At 43.3% G+C, this 7,669-nt stretch overlaps 1 protein-coding gene across 1 annotated transcript in view; it reads right to left on the bottom strand.

Annotated features, from left to right (window-relative positions):
• The window catches only part of MYO1D (myosin ID), a 298,270-nt gene that overhangs the window by 33,350 nt on the left and 257,251 nt on the right, over positions 1-7,669 (bottom strand). The window lies entirely within an intron of this gene.

Raw genomic sequence — 7,669 nt, 5'->3', positions numbered from 1 at the left:
AAAAAGGGGGGGGGGGGGGGGGGATTGAACTGTGAACTGGGAAAATGAATTGCAAAGCAAATGCCTCCACCAGTCATAGATTAACTCTGTTCCAAAGCTATCACAGTACTTCAAGAGACTCCCTGAAAAATGCTGTACATGTTGTAAGGAGCAACTGCAGGGACAAGACAAAACAACACCAGTTTGTGAAATAAACCCCCCAAATAAAATAATTTCTCTTTGCCCTTTGAGGCATGTCTGAATGTCAACCAACAAAAAGAGCTCAAAATGGCAGTGAAACCCATCTCAATACACTGCTTGCGACTGAACTATTTACAGCATCCTGGAAGATGTTCAGTGGCTTCTAAATTATTTAAGAAAGCCATTTTTTAGTAATAAGGTATGTATTTCAATAAAGTGAAGAGCAAGATCCCTAGGTTGAGCTTTTCTACAAAAATAACTATGCTCTTTTTTGCATAGTCATGGAGATATTCATGGTCCTGCTACACACACTGGCATCAGAAATAACCTTTTCATAAGGCTGAGCCTTACTTCAGATTGTCATGAGACTATTGCCCATCTCATTTGCAATTAACTGGATTGCCATGCTTTCCTTTTGCGATCACATTTACTTCCCTTTTCCAACAGCAGCAATGGCTTAGGTGGAAAGAAACATAGGAAGTAATTAGCACATTCCAAGTTGTGGATGCAATTTCACAGTTGGAAACAAAGACGAGGTGGCAGAGCCATGTGGCAGCCAGTGCTTCAACCACCAGCAAGTGCTTCCTGGACTACAGTTTTGGAACATTTCCTCTGACACGAGACTTCCTCATGTGAAAAGCTCATAGATCTAAAACTGCTGAGCCTATGGCAGTGGCCCTAGAACAGGGAGCTCTTCCTGGATCCATTTATTATGGTGTTTATACTTCAACTAATGCTCAAGTTGAACCAGAAATTATGGGCTTGATGCACAAAACCATAGGTGAAATTCCATGGCTTGTTCTGTGAAGCTTGGTTAAAGAGACAGGATTATACTAATGGTCCTTCGTGGTTTTTAAATAAATGAGAGTACCTGTAAAGGAATACACTAGTGATTCTCAGCCAGGCTGCTGGGGTACCCAGCGTTGTCACAAGTCCTTTGGAAGGGTGCTGAAAAGGTACAAGGAGATAAGTGTAGGCTCAGGCTCCAACCTACCTGGCTGCTACCCTGCCCTCACTGCCTGGTCCCTCTGTAAGGAGGTAAGCACTTTAATAAATACATTCATTTTTTAAATGGGGTGCTTTTCAATTCACAAAAGGTATAGAGGGGTGTCTCAAGCTGAACAAGGGATGCCTTGAGTTGAAGAAAGGGTGCCTCAAGTCTAAAAAGGTTAAGAACCACTGGTATACATGCTTCACAATCTCTTATGGTTAACACCTGCCATTTATGCAGACAGCCAAAAGACCTATTCAGTCCATTAGCAACCAAAGATGTTAAAGCTCAATACAGAACTGCTTAGCTTTGCACAGTTCTATGTAGGACATTGAATGCAAATTACTTAGTGAGCTCATGTGAAAATAACCTACTCGTAGCCATGAACTTTCAGTTTACAAAGTGTGACTTTGTGCTCTTGAAAGGCACTGGTTTGGTAGCTTTGGAAAATGAAATTCTCCATTTACATGGGCAAACTTTCTTTACACACAACACCATGTCATCCTGCCCCTTGGGAAGGAAGTGGAATCAGAGAAGGACAAAGATTTCCTCTAGGGGCAATAGGGGTACTTCAACTTCCATGGCTGGTTCAGCTGCTGGTGCCTCTGCTGCGTTAATCAAGTGGGATGAGTTACTGATATAAAAGCAGCCGGTGCAAAGTCCAAACTCACCTTATACTGGAGCCAGAACATCCATTATGCGGGAAGAATTTATACAGAACTGGTCTGGATTCAGCGCTGGCTGACATGTGAAAAGCTTTCTGGCTCAGGTATCCACATTTTCAAGATGTTCTAGCATTATGTCTTCAAGAAAAAGCCTTGCCTTTCTTGAAAGGTTTTTATTAAACCAAGCTCTGACTCTTTTGACCTTAAACAGACAGAAGTTTTCAAGCTCACTTGACTCTTAAGGCCACATCTACATGGTAAATTTACTATGCCTAGCAGCAGGACTCTCAAGCAAACCATGCTAATCTGAGTGCCTCCTAAATCAGAAGCAGTGTAGCTATGTCTCTGTGGTGCTCTGCACAGGATAGGTTGCACTGCAGAGCAACAGCATCAATTAGCTTGGGGGTAGGCTAATTAGCTGACCCAATGCAGCACAAACTACTTACAGGCACCACTGCTAGCCATGGTAGTTACTGTGTAGATGTACCAGTCTCCTGCAAACACACATTAACTCAAGTGTCCCAACCTGTTCTTAATGGAACTGCTCTCATTAAATCATTCAAAAAGGCAAAACGGGACAGAAAGATTACCCATGCAGACTTAGTTCTGCTCATTCTGTATTAGGCACTGTGCTAATTATGTGATCTGTTTTCCCCCCTACTTAGATTAATGGTATGCTGTGAACTCCAAACCTTCAGATGGACTCTGCTGACCTTTCCTACTTGAAATGAAAGAGAAACCAGAAGCAGAAGCTGAATAAAGGTTCGTGTGGAAGACTAAGGGGGATGATAACAGATGCTGCCAGGTCTGCTCAAATGTTTTCAAGGGAGCAGTGGGTTGAGTTTCTGATCCCAGCTCTGAAACTAGAGACGATCAATAGTAGTTGGCACAGCTGTTACAGGCAGTATAGTCAAGTACACAGACTGGGCACAGTTGTTCTGAAATGCAGGGTGGTTAAGTGGATGAGGTTTGGCTAGCAAGTATTAGACCTGGGTTCTATTCCCATCTCTGGAATAAAAGAATAAGAATAAATAAAGCAAAAAACACCACAACAAACAATACCTTTTGCAGTTCCAGTGACCATATTTGTAAGCAGGAGGAAACAAAGTTGCTGAGATAAAGATACAAGGCATTATTCAGTGATATTTTTCTTTACCATATATCATGGTAAACACAACAGCACTCCATTGAAAAGTTAAGCCCAGAGAGTCAAGGAACTTTTGGGTCCCAGCTGAGTGCTGGGACTAAAATTTATTTCACTAAAACTTCCCTCTTCCACCCCAGAAATATAGGCAAGCAAGCTAGGCTTGCCAAATGCATTAGCCCAATGGCAAGACAAAAAATATGGCTAGTCCACTCGCAGCACTTTCATATTCCAGTCTGGCTAATTTGTAGAAATCACCACTCCCCCACTTGTTTTTTTCAGTGGGTCACCCAACTTGTTTTTCTCCTTCATTTCCACCTACTACTAAGATATGCAGAGATATTATGCAAGGGTAGAGAATGCAATTTGCTCAAAGAGAAATCTTCATTTACATCACAAATTAAGAGACAGGTCAACTGCTCATCAGAACTTCCCGAAAAAGCCCTGGGTCAATATGAACTGTGAAAAAACATTACTGTGGAATAATTAAAACCATTTATCTGATTCACAGCAAGACATGATAGTACATCTGAAGCTGTCTCACAGCTCAGGATTTTATGGACCACAAGTTTCACTTTAGCCCTCACTGAGTGGAAGTTCTGAACAGCAATAAAGCTTCAATTAGTTTGTGCTGGTTTATCATCCACTGCTTCTGTAGCAAACGCATTCTCCCTCTTTGAAAGAGAGGGAGACACAGCCACTCAACATCACAATTACTGTAATGTGCCATAAAACACTCCAAACTGCCCTGCAGCTTAGACAGTCTCTTTATTTGCAGGGCTTTGTTCTACCATTTGGCAAAATTAAACAGGAGAGAGTCTCCATTCAAAGACTCAATATTTTTCCTCCACCTACATGCACTTGTTCTACATCTTGCCTCAAGCCCACAGCTACGTTTGGGAAAGGAAACCACAAACCATGCTTATCCTCAGTATAGGTTCTGCATGCTGCCACAAGGACTTAGTATCACCTGTGTCATGTTTTCGCAAAGAGCACGCTATTTTCATACGTTTCCCCAGGGTCTGGACTGATGTGGAAACTTGCTGTTGCTGATGCTTTTAGGCCTTTCAAATACACAACAGTTTGCGTGCATTTAGATCCCTGTCCACCTGTATTTTAAAAGAGGTGGAAAGTGTGCACCATCTGTTGCAATCTAATCACAAGTGGAGGGGCTGTTTTTAAACAGGACTCTTGAAAAAAAAAAAAAAGATCACTTTATTGCATGAATGCAAAGACCAGCAGATCAGACGGATAAGAAAGAGCAGGATGTTATCCTGAAAGATATCTGCACCACTTTGTTGTTATAAGATTAAAACTGACAAGACTATAGTTTTGTTTCCATGTTTCCAAATCATCAGTGGAACCATTACTCTCTCTCAAAGAAAGAGGCAAGAAGGCTCTAGATTCCCCTCTGCATGCTCCCATTCTCTCCATCCTTTTTCATATACTTTTCATTCTAGACCTCATGCTGTTTTTCCAGCTCTAGGGGTCTGAATGAAACTCTCCAACCCATCAATGCTGCTCAGATGTCCAGAAGGAACACTATTGACCAGTCTGTATCATTCACCCAAGGATGAATAAGCACACCGTTCTCACAATACTCCCAACCTGCTTCTGACCCAGCAAGTGAGAGGAAGCACTAGCAGAATGGAACGCTTGTTAGGTCATTAGTCTGTTCTCCACCACTGCTCCAAAAGTAAGTTATGTTAATAGAGACATAACTGGGCAATACTGAGCCCTGGGGCCGGTGACACCACTGGGCCAGCAGCAGTACTGGCTGCTGTTTTTGTACCCCCCCCTTACTTCACCAAATTGGGGGAGCCAGTATGTCACCCCTGCTCCCCCCCAGCACAAATATAACATATGTTGCTACTAACTTGTGGAATAAGACTTTCCCCATATCAGTGGTTGAGGCGCTGTGCTTGTAAAATATTAATTAATCCTCAAAAAATAAATAAATAAATAAATAAATATAGGGTCTTAACAGCCTCTACAGTGCCTGCTAGCAGCTGATCTTGAATCAGTAGAGCAAGAACTTAGTGCTGTAGTCTATTTAGAAGTGAAAGTTGAGGATGTCAGCTAGCCTCAAGAACTGGCTACTATGCTTTGGTGATTCTAGACATGGTAGATGTTTGAACACTTATTTGGAAAGGAACTGGGGGAATTACCTACCAATAATTATGTCTCTCAGCCTCTGCTCACATTGCTCTTTGCCACTGAAGCCTCTCAAAACAAAATCCTACACAAGCTGCTTCTCACTTTCTCCAGTTCAGACTTGTGTCAAGCTCTATTTCATGAACATTATCTATATTGGAGAGTCTGTAATTTTATCTGCTTCTTGGCAGAGCTTATGGGTAGTTCCTACAGGGAACCTCGCTAGGCATTTCTGTGGGGAGGCCAACATTGGAACAAAAGAGCTGCTAAATTACAGGAGTCTAGCATCTACTTACTGCAGGACAGAGTGGATACATGAAACAGTTATAAGGCATCAGCTTGAAACATGGGAAGTCACTTCCCCCAATCCCAACTAGTACCTTGTTTTGCTTATTTATACCTAGTCCTTGGCTGGTTGTTGGTACCAGTAACTCTTCTCTCTTTGCATCTTACCTTTTGCTTTTTCACCTGCCTGATCTTGGAGCAGGGGAAAAGCAAAGCATGATAGATGAGGTATCTGCTGCCAGTTTGCACAAGGACACAGAGTGAAGTTGAAAGAAGATGCTGTGCTATTTAAGGCTACCTCCTCCCTAAATCCTGGTGGGTGGCATTATAATGCTCTTTGTGTTGATTGCTTTGTAGGAAGGGTTTAAAGACAATTTATATGAAAAGGATCATTAAAGTCTAAATTGAGCCCAAGTCAAGTCAATTTTGCCATTTACATATACACAAAGTTCAGTATACCACATCCAATTTGCTGCAGAGACTTATTTTCTACTCTCCACCACTTTTTCTAAAACAATAAAAGCCAGTCTGCCAGAAAAGCTTTTTTTAAACAAATGACTATACTTTCCTATGTCATGTAAAAAGCGCTTCCCTTGACAAAAAGCTTGCTACTACTTTCACAACTGCTTAATTATGTTGTACAGTAAAAGAATTATTTTACCATTTTAATTTTTTAAAAATTCTCAATAGTGACTTTGGCTGAAGGTTAAGGAATTATTCAATTAAGTCAAGCGATTATTTTAATGGCTTTAAGTAAATTGTGGAATCTCTGTCATTGGAGGTGTTCAAGGAGAGGCTGGATTAGTATTAGTCAGGGGCAATCTAAGAATAGCTATGTCTGTGTTCTGTTATGGGTATTTCCCATGTTTCCAGGGTTTGCTGGTTGCCACATAGGGCTGGGAAGGTATTTGCCCCCCTTTCTGCTGCTTTGTATGTCCCGGTGGGGGGTGGGGGGCAGGGGTTGTCTTCCTCAGAAGCATTGGTACCGGCTGCTAGGGCTGTGCGAAGCTTCGGTTTCCGATTTGGTTCGGTGGCCCGATTTGGTGGTCAAATCTCCGAATCCTAATCAAATCAGAGAACCTTTTAATCTCTCTGAATTGAATCCAAACCCTCTGAATCAATTTGGAGAGACTTGGAAAGATTTGGAGATTCGGACACAGACAAAGCTTTAAATGTTTTTTCTACATACCTCTAGGTAGCAGGCAGCTCGTGAGTGCTGTGATGCTGGGGCGCAACAGAAGTGTGGGGGGGCCCCCAATGCGCTCAGCAGCAGACCCAGAAGTGGACCAGAAGCAGTTCTGGTCCACTTCCAGGTCCATTGGGGAGCACACTGGGGGGCTCCCCTGCCCTCCCTGGCTCGCAACTAGTGCCTCCTGGGTCTGGGGGGCACCCAGGGTCCCCCTGTGGCCAATTGCCAAGCCAGGGAGGACCCCCACCCCACCGCATTCCTGTGGGACGTTCCATCTGCCCCAGCATCTCAGCATTCACAAGCTGTGTCTGCTACCTCCAGGTATGTAGAAAAAACATTTAAAGCTGTGTCCATGTCCGAATCGCTGATTCTCCGAATCAGCATCGAATCTTCAGATATGGATTCAGCTAAATAGAATCAGGGACAGTGATCTGACTCAACAAACTGAATCACTGGCCCCGATTCATCCCAAAACCAAATCCAAATCAAATAGGGACCGCTTCGCACACCCCTATTGGCTGCAGCCAAGGCTGGGGATTTTGACCGGGGGTGTGTCCATGCTCCTCTTGAGTCTTGGCTAGGGGGTCCTGGCTAGGATCTTGCCTCTCCCCTTAGGGTCAGACCAACTGCCATATTTTGGATCAGAGAAGAATTTGGTTAGACTGGTACAGATTTCAGTCTAGTACAGGCTGTGTGGCCCTCTTCCTTGGAACTCTCAACTGTATTTTAACAACCTCTGCAGCAGCAGAACCTTTGCCACCATGGTCACCCTGCTTTACCGGTGGCAGGTTCGGGTGTTCTGCCTTATGGCTGTGGCAGGTGTGACCGTGTAGTTTTGCTAAGAGGTTAGACAATGGAATTGTATAGGATGGTCTGGATAGGGATGATCCTGCTTCAGGCAGGGGGTTGGACTAAATGCCCTCCAGAGGTCCCTTCCAGCCCTACTTATCTAAGATTTGCACCTAGTATACAATAATACCATAGTTACTGGTGATTCACAGACTTTGACACAGGTTTTTCTCACACACACACTCTTACTGGTATGTATGTAGGGAAAAGGG

This window comes from Gavialis gangeticus, unplaced genomic scaffold (genome assembly GCF_001723915.1).
Source record: "Gavialis gangeticus isolate Ggan-Ray unplaced genomic scaffold, GavGan_comp1, whole genome shotgun sequence".
NCBI classification, from domain to species: Eukaryota; Metazoa; Chordata; order Crocodylia; family Gavialidae; genus Gavialis; species Gavialis gangeticus.
Note: the sequence above shows the minus strand (reverse complement) of the source record. Positions and strands in the feature narration are given on the sequence as shown.